Raw genomic sequence first — 12,871 nt, forward strand, 5'->3', positions numbered from 1 at the left:
TAGATAGATACTGTAAGACAGTCACCAGGACTAGATGCTTCAGAGGACGGTCTAAGCACCCCCCAGCAGTCAATGATGTCACACACACATCTGGGGTGACTTAGAACCAGCATGTTCAGGCTCAGATTGGGTTGAGTGCCTTTCGTTGGTCATTAGCACCGCCCTGCGGATGAGTGAAGGAAAAGCCTGGATGAAAATAACACAGCACCAGACATAAGCAAATGCAACTCCACCAAGACTGAGCGATGGATTTTGCCCATGCAGCATTGTTTATCTTCTAAGCATTTTGTAAAACTAATTGGTTAATCCTTCCCACCAGCCCCCGAGACATGGGCAGGCAACTAAGTATTCTTCTCCTCCTTGTACAGCTAGAGGAACGGAGACACACACGGGTTAAGTGACTTGCTGAAGTCTACAGAGGGTGTGGGTGTCAGAGCCAGGATTAGATCTCAGGAGCGCCATGCTCCCACTAGACCAGGTCTTTGTCTCCAGGCTGAGACAGGAGTCCCCCCAGTTTATATCCTTCATTTAGACGGTGACCAAACAAAATGGTTTTCTTGAATCCCCTTGCTCTGATTCTCTGGTGTTCTGTCCCATTTTTACACGCCCCATATTCTGGGGCCAGGCAGGGCCCTGCTTGGCCACTGGCCTCAGTTGGAGCACTCTCTTCTCTTGGTCCTCACCAAGCAGGGCCGGCTCTAGGCATCAGCGCTCCAAGCATGTGCTTGGGGCGGCACTTTCCAAGGGGCGCAAAAAGCCGGGAGCCGGCCCTGAGCGGAGGTGAGCTGCGGCAGTGGGGAGCGCGGGGAGGGCCGCAGGAAGTAACCCGGGGGGGGGGGGGGCAGAGGAACTGCCCCCCACCGTCGCAGCTCACCTCCGCGCCACCTGCTCCCCTGAGCGTGCCGCCGCCACGCCGCTTCTCCCCCCTCCCTCCCAGGCTTACTGCGCGAATCAGCCTTGGGGGGGCAGAGGAACCGCTCCCCCCCCCAGCTCAGCTCCGCCTACTCCCCCGAGCATGCCGCCGCTCCTCCCCCCTCCCTGGGAGGGAGGGATAGGAGGAGAAATGCAGCGCACCCAGGGGAGGAGGCAGGGCTGGGGATTTGGGGAAGGGGTTGGAATGGGGCAGGGAAGGGGCGGGGCAGGGGGGGGGGCGGGAAAATTTTTTTGCTTGGGGTGGCAAAAAACTTGGAGCCAGCCCTGTCACCAAGCCCTAGAATCAGAGAATAGCTGTATGCAATGTGATCTGACCACGCTCCCTCCGCATCCCTGGCCTGCCCTCTGTGTCCCACTCCCTGTAAGTTGGACGCACCCATTCCCTTTGGAGGGGATTTGAAATCCACACCCCAATGTCACCAACACCCTCTCCATTTATTGGACCAAACCCCAGCTCCAAACAGGCCCGGAGCTTCTGAGCTCCGTCAACCCGGATTCAGCTGCAGGAGCCCGACTCCCCGGCGGGGACCCACCCCACTTCTGACCTGCACCCATCAGTAATATTAAAAGACTGCCCTGCTTTTCTCAGCCACCCCAGGCCCTTCCCGAAAGGCAAACACCCCACCGTGGGACGGGAGCGTTATTCCCACCAATCGCTACAGCCAAGGCAATTCCCTAATTCAGCAGCAGGGAAAACAAAACCCACACCCTAGCCCTCCCCCACCCCCAAAAACAGACCCATCAGAAACCAGCGAAACCCATCTGATAACCCGCACTTCTATTCAACAAGCTCCAGTTGTTTCCTTATAAGTGTTCTCCAACTCCGGCAAGTGCCTCACAAAAGAGTCACTCTCCTCCTCTGTGGCTGTTAAACGGTCTTATTATTAACCAGTCTGCATCTGCTTCGTGGAGACTGCAACCGTGCGATTACCATAACAGAGACCCAGGATTTTGGCCTAGCCGCTTGGCTATAGCTTTGCAACAGGCAGGCAGGTTTGCTTGGTTTAAAAAAAAAAAAAAAACTAACAAAACCACAAGCACTTAAGTCACTTTTTTGGCCATAGACCAAGCAAGCAGATGCAGGTACTAAGGGGGGGATGAATCTGCACATACATCTCTGCTTCCCATAATCACTATGGGCCTCCCATTGTAATGAGACAGTGAGGAGGAAGCCAGAAATGCTGAATGGATTTCATATTAACCCAGGGGGACGTGATTTTTAAAGGTATGCGGGTACAGAGGGAACCATTATAAGGAAGCAGCGTCTGCGTGCCTCTGAAATGTCGAAGGTTCTTCCTCGCTGAGTGGGACTGTCACACGTACTGAGCCGTGAGAGTGTTGTAGGGCAGGGGGGCTAACAGCCGGGTGCCCCCAGGGGAGGCAGGAAGAGAAAGAGCTGAATAAAGCAGAGAAATGTCATTGTGTCATATGGTCTCTGGGAACAGCCATGCCCTTTACACTGGCAGTGTGAATAGATTTCAAGGACAGAAGTTTGAGACCCCTGAGAGATGCTTTTGCCTGGGATCGAAGAGAAGAGCAGGTCTCCAGGATGGAGAGATCTGTTAATTAAAAAAAATACAAAACAACAGAACACCACCGCCAAGAACAAGGCACTGCCCCATTCCCATTCTTCCCAATTGGAAAATACCAAGTTCTCATCCTGGGATTCCCAAATGATCCCTCTGACAATTGACAAACAAGTCTCCCAGGCCATGTGAAAGAGTCAACCATTTCAGGGTCTCACGGAGCAATGGTGCGGAATCAAATGGAGTATCAGAGACACAAATGGCTCTACTTCTTAAAGGCACAAAGTCCATCATGAAGGGCACCATTGCTACCGACAGGTCCTAATTGATTTCCCATGATTTCTTTTCCTTGGATTTTTGTGTTGAGATCAACATGTGATCATGAAGGGCTGAAATCCAGATGTTCTAAATGAAGACAGGCATTTCTGGGCAAGTCTGGCACCAGCGTGATTAGAGCTGGTGGAAAAATTATCCTCAAAACATTTTTTCAGTGGAAAAAAATTTTCAACTCCCACAACAATTTTTGTTCATCAACATTTTTTTCAAATGAAGCTAAAACTGAAAAATTGTGATGACCAAAATAAAGGGGGGGAGGGGTGGTGTGTTTTTTGGGGGTTATTTTTCTTCCTTTTTTCTTTATTATTTTTTTCCCCTGGGGGGAAAATGTTAAAAGAGCAGGAGAAAGGGAAAGGGGGGAGGGAAACAAAGAAAAAAATTCATTTCACGTTATTGAAAAACCAAAAAATGCCATGAACAATGTTAAAATAAAATGAAAATGTTTTCTTTCTTTTCGAATTTTTTGCAAAAAACACTTCCTGTTTGTTGACCAACCCTAGCTATGAGGCATGAGAACAAACAGCATATAGCTCTAAATGCAATTATTTCCAGAGGAAAAGTATGGCGTGGAGGCTATATAGCTGCTCCTGCCAGAAATAACGCCCACTAGATCTGTGCACTGGGCTAATTATTGTAAAGCGCTATCTAGCGTTTGCATACCACTGCCCTCTACTGGAAAGACACAGAACTCCATAGATGTTTGTCATAAGCCCTATGACGCTAACAGTAATTCCCTTTTAAGGGGCAGGGCCTGTGCTATCAACACAGAGGTATGAGTTCTATTCCCACTGTTGCCAGGACTTTCAAAACTGCCACATTGTGCAGCACAACAATAACCTTGACGCTCTAGGTGGCCACGGATTTATTACGTTACCATGGAACCACGGATGGAAAAGGCCTCTTAGAGTCACTCTAGCCCATTGCCTACAGTGTATTTGCTAGTCCTGTGTCCAATCTGTTTTGAAAAGTTCCAAGCAACAAGGCCTCCAACATTTCTCCCTGGGAGACTATTCCACAGCCTAATGCATCTCACAGTCAGGATGTTTTTCTTCATCTTTGGCCTACTTACCTTTCCCTTTTTTAATTTCAACCCACTCTTCCTGACTTAGATGGTGCTGACATGGGTGTTACCCAGTCGCCGTCACTTGACCTAGCATTTCCATGGAAAAGACGCCTTCTCTAAAACCTACAGAAATAGGCACGTTTTCAGATTTGTTTAAGTCAGTGTTGAAAAACTGCTGCGCTGTAAAATCAAAAGCTGGAGCACTCCGTGTGCAACGCATCTGAGTCGTCTCATTGTCGAAGGCGAATGGTACACACAACATGAACAAACAAACCGCTAGACTGAAGAGCCCATTATCAAATAATGACTCCCCGTCTAGGTACTTAAAGACGGTAACTTGATTGCAGTCTTGGGGAACAAATATTTAATAACGGGCTCTTCAGTCTAGCAGCGAAAGATATAAATAACAGGATGCAACGGCTGGAAGTTGCGATACTTTCACTCACGTTGACCCGCACCCCATTCCACACTAGCCCTATGGACATCAATGGGATAGTCCAGGTGTAAAATGCAATTCGCAGTCATAGATTCTAAGGCCAGAAGGGACCATTGTGATTCCCTAGTCTGGCCTCCTGTGCAACCCAATCTAACAATGGCATATTACAATATAGCCCATTACAAGTTAGGGTTGCAGAACTCATGGGCAGTGGGCAGACTAGGCCTGGGGAGGCAGCCACCACCGACCTGGCCACCAGACGCCTGGGCTGTGGTGACCCCGCCTCTGCCCCTCCCTGCTGGGAGTGAGCTTCCACCAGAAGCTTTTGCTTATTTATTATGCAGCATGCAGGATCCCGGTGGCTGAGGAGGAGTCCCCAGGGAGATTACTGATGAACCTGGGAAGCTGAATAGCAGATGCCACCTCCTCTGCCGCCCAGGAACCTGCATGGCACATATAAAAGCTCCACGTTCGCCACCCGCCACTGCCTGGCTGTTCCTCTCCAGCAATCCACTCCCCTCTCCAGAGGTCCCTGCTGCCGTTCACTGGTTCATCCTCTCCTCCCCGCTCAGCTGCCCCCCACTGCTCGCCACAGCCCTCCCCTTCTCCCCGCCACCACTCGAGCGGGGAGGAGGGATGCACACGGCAAGCGGCGGGGGGATGAGGGAGGAGAGGGGAGAAGCGGTGGGCCACACGCGGCGAGTGGCGATGGAGGGACCGAGCTGGGAAGAAGGGGGTGGAGGAAAGGAGGACGCACACAGCAAGTGGCGGGCGAGGGGGGCCGAGCGGGGAGCGGGGAGAAGAGGAGGGATGCACTTGGCGAGCTGGTAGGGGGTCAAGCAGGGGAGGGGCCAGGGAATTTAGCTGCCAAACTCTAACAAACCTCGACTGAGCATGTGCAAATTGAGATTTGACCAGAGGCTTATAAATGGGCCACCTGTGGGTTGATTTTCACAGAGATAGCAAAAAGCACATCCTCTCGACCCCTTGTTGTTAAGCGCTGAGGAACGTCATTGCTGCGGCAGCATTGTTACAGTTCTTGGTGCTCCGAGGTCAGCGGCACTAGCCGACGGTGCAAGTGTTTTCATTCACTAGTTAGTCACAGGAAAGGCCACGGGCTCGGTTCAGGGGCAAAGGTGCTTGGCCGGTTAATTGTCGACAAAGCGCTCTATAGGGTCTCAGTCTACGCACCAGGACACTGCCCCCTCGGCTGGGCAAAGCTGCCTCTCCTATGATGTCTCCTTTTATACATTGACACAAACAAGTTCCGTACGACACTCCTGACGTGATTAGTTACCACCCTACACCTTTTACCTGCTAGTTCGAACACAACATCCTCGTCCGTTATCCTGTCACCCCATCCTTATCTTACGAGGGTTCGGCGTGTTCCTCTACCATCTCTTAGGAATGTGTTTATGTAGTTACTTGACAACTCTTGGTGTTCTTGTACCATCCTCTCCAGTCAGGCGTGTGCTTACTTGATTAGCCAATATCTAGTGGGTTGTTATTTTACCGAGGCCAGGCCTACTCTGGTTCACAGCCTTTGGTTCCCACTGTTAGTTATGCCAAGGGCTCCAGCAAGGCCTACACCCCTCTCCTCTCTCAGCCCAAGTTAAGTTCCTGCTCCAAAGAATGAAGGTGCTAGAGTTCCTCAATGAAATGGCTGTAAGAATTTTTTTAACATGGGCAAAACAACTGATATTTTGCCCTAATCTCATTCTCAGAAATGGCAGAGCCAATCTAGCTGAAACTTAAAACATAATTTACAAAGTCAGTCTGCGGCACCAAATTAATTAAATTTAAAAAAAATTAGCAGGTGCTTAACACCCACCGGCAGCCAAGCTCTCCCCTCCCCGCCACCAGTGCCTCCCGCCTGCTGATGGCCCCGCTGCTCAACTCCTTCCCCTCCCGCCCAGCGCCTCCTGCAAACAGCTGTTTCGTGGCGTGCAGGAGGCACTGGGAGGGAGGGAGAGGAGCGGGAACGGGGTGCGCTCAGGGGAGGGGCGGAAAGAGGCGGGGTGGGGTGGAGTGAGGGCAGGGGCTTGGTGAAAGGGGTGGAGTGGTGGTGGGGTGGGAAGAGGCGAGGGGGGGGCAGGGGCTTGGGGGAAGGGGCAGGGCTGTTGAGCACCCCCCACCCCGGCTAGAGTGGAAGTTGGCGCCTATGCTGAGGCAGACACCTTGCATGGGAAAGTTGAGCCCAACAGTTAAAAGTTTGGCAAAGTTCTAAGCTACTGAAAACTGCATCTCATCCTGGGAAGTGTCAGGCAACCTTCACCGAAGGCAGCGCGGCTCTATTCTGGGCACTGCTGTAATATAGTCAGCCACTGAAAACAATAGTAGCTCCCAAGCAAATTGCCACTTCCCATTGCTATTCCTACTGCAGCCGTCAGAATCCAATTAAAACCAGCACCGCACTCCTACCAGGTTCCTATCCCCCATGGTTCGACATCGTCTGACCTATAAAGACAATAACAGCTCAGACGTCTTAGGGCATGAAGATCAAGACCAGAGAAGGAGCGTTTTCCTATATATACCCACACAAAACTAGCCGTGAAACTGCCAGTTGGGAGCATTTATATTGGGTAAAACAATAGACCAGGCTCTGTGCCAGTTTACTAGAGTTGCTATTTTTGTGCATGTTCAATTTGTTTTACTAAAAGCTCAGTAGTGGTTCCAAGTTCTTTTGAATTTCTTTAGTGGGAGAGCCATGATTGGAGGTCCGAGAGCACATAGATAAGAGGCGATAACACATTGGTGGCCATTATACAGTACACTGTGTTGTTAGTTACCATGCATTGGGTTAGTATTTTCTATTATTAGTATTTTCAGTCTTTGGCTCCCTTTCTTATTCATCCGTTGATATGCGTGCAGAATCATAGAATCATAGAATCTCAGGGTTGGAAGGGACCTCAGGAGGTCATCTAGTCCAACCTCCTGCTCAAAGCAAGACCAACCCCAACTAAATCGTCCCTGCCAGGGCTTTGTCAAGCCTGACCTTGCAATAGTACTGGACCATATCACGTCAGTTTATAAGCAGAAGTCCACACTGACCGCCTTGCTTCAAAGTTTCTGCTTAAAACTGAAAACACTAACGGTTGTGTTTACATTTGGAAGGATTGGATTTTTATCAGTAAGCATCGATTTCACCGTGCACCCCAAAAAGCGACCTCCCCCAAAATTATTTCTAGATACCCTGTTTCCCCGAAAATAAGACATCCTCCGAAAATAAGGCCTACTTACAGTTTTGCCTCTCGTTGTAATATAAGGCATCCCCCCGATAATAAGACCTCCCCGATAATAAGGCATCCACCGATAATAAGGCATTTTTCATTTCTGAAAAATAAGACATCCCCTGAAAATAAGACCTAGCGCATCTTTGGGAGCAAAAATTAATATAAGACACTGTCTTATTTTCGGGGAAACAGGGTATAAGAACTGAAATGTACAGAGAGGCCAAGAAAGAAAAATGCTACTTGAGAACTTATTACAGTTTGATTTAAGGATATGTATTGTGTGTATTTTGGCCTGCGATGTTGACAATTTGCGGTGGAACGGCTGAAAAGCTTTAACTCTGTGAATCTCAATACCTACCATCATTAAATACTTATTGGCCGACACCGCCCACCCCAACCCCCCATAATGTCACACAACTGTGAATCAAAATCTAAAAAAAATGCTTAAAAATAAACATCGATGTTATCCACTGAAATTATAAAAAAATAAAAATCTAATTCTGCCAAGCTCGGTCAGGTTGTATTATGCACCTCACATAATATTTGCAGCACAGATCTAGTCAGCCTCCTCTCTTTCTCAGGAAGGCAGCGTTGTCTAGTGGATAGGACAGTGGAGAGCAAGTCAGGAGTCCTGTTTCTACTCCTGGCTGTGGCAATGTGCTGCATTGGGCTAGTCATGCCCTTCCCCCCGCTATGTCCCCTCTCACCCGTTGTGTGACTTTTCTATTATATGCTTTTCAGGGCAGGGGCTGCTTCTTACCATGTGTTTGTACAGCACCTAACACAACAGAGCTTGTTGGAGTCTCTCGGTGCTAGCAAAATAATGTAATTAACAATAGGGACTAACGGGGCTCCCCTCCCTATAGTACCTCCATGGCAGGGATAGCATGATGTCCTGTTGCATAAGAAGTGGGAAGCCGTGTTTCTCTCCACAAGCCTGTGGCTTTGGTTTGGAGGGCAGGTATGAAATCGGAAATGCAGACCGCTGATTTGCAAACCAGATGTTCAGCAAAGGGGAGTCATTTCGAGTCTCCATGTGCGTTTCCTGATCCCAAGCACGGCTCTCCCATCCCTGCCCAGAACATCTGCGATAGGAAGTCGCTAACAAGATACAATGTGGCCCCAGAGGAAACGTCACACAACTTTTCTCCATATTTCCAGATCCCCTTTCCCTCTTCCTTGAGGAGAACGCAGATTTGGCACGCTGAAGAGAATTGACACTACGTTGTGTGCCGGTTGCTATAATATAACCGCTGGTTTGGGGGTGTTAACGTTTTTCATTTCTGCTCCAGTGCATTTGCATGTATTTCTAAAAGCATTAAACACCTATGCTCCAGAATGGTCATACTGGCTCTCAAAGACTCTTACATTCATGTGCACGCCATAGCATCAGATGCTATAAACGACCCGGTATGAGGAGGCAGGACAGCGTGTGAAAAGTGGCTTGCACTGAAGCCCACTGAAGCTAACGGGAATCTTTCCACTGATTTCAATGGGCTTTGGATCAATCCCAAAGGCCACCATGTGTCATAGCAGATAATTGAAGGCTTTGGTTAGATTGTAGGTCATGACTGGGGCTGAAAGGTGCATAAGAGCTGCAGGTCTCAGGCCGGAGTCTGCTGGCATTTGTACCAGTCATTTAGTCCCAATGACTTTAGTGGAGCTGTACCCGATTTATACCTTGGTTGTTTCATAGCGGGTGCACACGCTGTCTGTTTGAAGAGCCAGCTGTTGCTGCTTAAGGGAAGTGAAGGCTGGAAAGTGTGTATCCGATTGACTGGCAAGATCCGAATTCTAACTAACTAGTGGCAGTGGTGGTACTGACATACAGCCTAGGCCCTTTGCATGGGAGGATGCTAGAACGGGTAGGATTTCTAACCAGTCAGTTTGGGCACTGATTTGAAGCAGGAACAACCGGCCCAGGATTAGACTATCAGGATCAAGGTGCATTGGCAGAGCCGAGGTCGGGCAGATTCAGAGCGTCCTGCATCGGCCGAGCTGTAGAAGACATAGCAGGTTTGTAGCGCTGGCGTAGGTCAGGACTGGGATGGATTCGCAGCGCTATAGGGCAGGGAGGGGCTCAGTATGCAGAAAACCTTCTTGCTTCATGCCAGCTTCACCTACGGATTTTAGTGTTTATACTTTCCAGAGCACCAAGGTCAGAAACTAAAAAAGAAATCATGTTAGAGAGGTGAGGGCAGTTGCTGTTTGACGGGGCAAGGCCAGATGGCCATAGGAAAGTAGTGAGAAACAGGTATGTTAGCCCCAGGCAAAACAAATCCCTGTTACCATAGTAACCAAATGGCAGTTGCTCCAGGTTAATCAAGACACCTGGGGCCAATTAAGATCCTTCCAGAAAGCAGTGGAGACAGCTAGGTTGATTGGGACACCTGAAGCCAATCAGGGGCTGGCCGAAACTAGTTAAAAACCTCCCAGTTAGTCAGGTGGGCGCGCATGTCAAGAGCTGTGGGAGGAAGCTGCGCTGTTGGAGAGACTGAGCAGTACACACCATATCAGGCACAAGGAAGGAGGCCCTGAGGTCAGGGTGAAGTGGAGCTTGAAGAAGTGGGGGCTGCTGCGGGGAAGTAGCCCAGGGAATTATATGTGCCCTGTTTCTAAAAGGTCAGCAACCACAGCTGATACTATTAGGGTCCCTGGGCTGGAGCCCAGAGTAGAGGGTGGGCCTGGGCTCCCCTCTGCCTCCTCCCCCGATTAATCACTGATACTGGGAGACAACAGAGACTGTGCGAGGGAGGGTTGCTTCTCCTCAGCTCCCTCGTTGGCTTATGATGAAAATGGCTCTGTAGACTGTGACCCTTGCCTCTAGAGAGAGAAGGGCTCCGTGGAGGGTCACAGTGAGCCTCTGAGGCTAACAAAATCCACTAGGAAACGTGGGACACACGGAAACAAGGACAGAGATTTGTCACACTATACAAAGTAACTTGAATGGGCATATATTGTTCCTTTGTATATTAACGAGGAAGTGCTGTCCAGCAGGAGGCACCCAGGATGCCTGGGTTCTATTTCCCAGTGCTGCCACTGATCTCACTGTGTGGTTTTGGGCACGTATCTTCACTGTGACTCAAGCTAGCCACCTTTAAATCAAGTATGACCAATAACAACACAAAAAGAAGGTTGACGTGTGGCCACGCCGAGATGCATCTTGAGATTTGAGCTCAGAAGCAACTAAACAGAAAAGCTGGTTAGAGGTGATGTTTTAAAGAGAAAAGTTAGCCCTGTGGTTAAAGTACTGGCCTGAAACTAAAGGCATATGGGTCTAATTCCTGGCTCTACCACAAAACGTCTTTTATGACCTTGGGCAAGTCACTTAATCCACCAGTACCTCATTTTCTCCATCTGTAAAATGGGGTTAATAATCCCTGCTTTGTCTTGTCTCTAGATTGTAAGATCTTTAAGGCAGACACTATCTTGTGCTACATGCCTGGCCTCTAGTCACTACTGTAATACAAGTAATAACAAAGCATCTTCAGCAGGTGTGGCCTGGGAAAACTTTAATGACATGAGTAGTGTCATGATTTCAGTGGGACAACCCTTGAGCATGGATCATCCGTGGGCGTGAGGGTCTGCAGGACGTGCCCTTTGTGTGCTGGGAGTGACAATTCCTGGCACAAGGAATCAGCAGACCTCGCTACTGCAAGCCCAGCAGTTTCCCAGCACCCCTATCTAGACAAATCTCCCGCAAACAGATCAGAGTGCCCAGACACTTCTCACAGAGCTGCAGCCACTCCCTGCTCTTAGCTGCTAGGTTCCCAAGGGATTCCCTTTCCCCATATCAGCAAAACAGAGTGTAAAAATAGATGCAAGTCTGCACAACAACAATGGCAAATTGTTCCCCGGAAAGGTCACGGTGGCTTCTTAGAACAACTCTCCATAACTAGGTCTGCAAGAAGCTAAAAAAAACAAACAACAAAAAACCAAGCGACAAACTTGAAAACGACTCTATCAAGGCATCTGTATGTGTATTTCCCGTCCCTAAGTCAAAGGGAGCATTATGAACCTTTGGTTACATTTGATAGTAAGGTTCCGTTTCTAAATGGCTTACAGAGACTTTACAGGCATGGGGTAGCCTGTGTCCGCTACTCTGTGGTTGTACTATGCCTCGCACAATGGGGCCGTGGTCTGGGCTGGTCTCTAGGCACTACCATAATAAACATGATTCATTGTTACAAATGGTTATAAGCATATCAGGGCGAGGTGTTGAGGATCATTATACACGGCGGTCATAAGCAACTGTTGGACTCCATAACTACCTGTAGCAATTGTTGTACCATTTATTATTATATATCAGGGGCGGGGGAATAAAGAAAGGGAGAAAGCAGAAGAGACCCGGTGAAGATCCAGGGAGACGGCCCAATCCTGCATTCCAAGAGCAATTTTGAGGGGTTCGAGGCACGTAGAGCATTGGGACCTGAATCAAGAAAACAGCCCAGTCCTGCATCCCTAATTCATGCAAGGAGGCCCGTTGAGGTCAGGGGGACGCTCATGGGAGCCAGAACAAATGAGGTAAGTAAAAGTTGTAGGATTGGCCCCAGGGTTTTGGCAGCCTCTGTTAGCGTTTTGCAGTAGTGTCTACATTAGATCGGTGGTTCTCAACCAGGGCTCCAGGGCCCCCTAGGGGCCACGAGCAGGTTTCAGGGGGTCCACCAAGCAGGGCCAGCGTTAGACACGCTGGGGCCCAGGGCAGAAAGCTGAGTCCCCCCACCCAGGGCTGAAGCCAAACCCTGAGCAGCTTAGCTTCACAGGGGGGCCCTGTGGCGTGGGGCCCCAGGCAATTGCGCTGTTTGCTACCCCCTAACGCCGGCCCTGGCTTGTATATGCAGCAAAACATTTGTGGCACAGGGGGGCCGTGGAGTTTTTATAGCATGTGGGGGGAGCCTCAGAAAGAGAGGTTGAGAACTCCTGCATTAGATCATGGGCTTGATTCTCAATTAGGGGATGTCTACACAGCAAGGGAAAGGCGCGACTGTAGCACAGATAGGAATGTCCATGCCCGCTTTAATCTAGCTAGCACAGATCACAATAGTCAGGGCCGCCGAGAGCAGGTTTGGGCCCCGGTGAAAAAAAATTTTCGGGCCCCCCAGGAAGGGCGGACCAGCTAAACAGGGCCGAGGGGGGGGGGAAGCCGGGCCTGGAATTTTTTCGGCCCCCCCCCCCAGCAAAGGCAGACTGGCTAAACAGGGCCGACGAAGGGGGGGGAATCCGGGGAAGCTGAGCCCCGAGCCCCCTTCCGGACCGCCGGACCCTGGTAATTTGTACCCGCTTCCCCCACCTCTCATCGGCCCATAGTGGTGACAACATGGCCAGAAGCCCATGCTGCCACATC

Source organism: Chrysemys picta, chromosome 8 (assembly GCF_011386835.1).
Source record: "Chrysemys picta bellii isolate R12L10 chromosome 8, ASM1138683v2, whole genome shotgun sequence".
Taxonomy (NCBI): domain Eukaryota; kingdom Metazoa; phylum Chordata; order Testudines; family Emydidae; genus Chrysemys; species Chrysemys picta.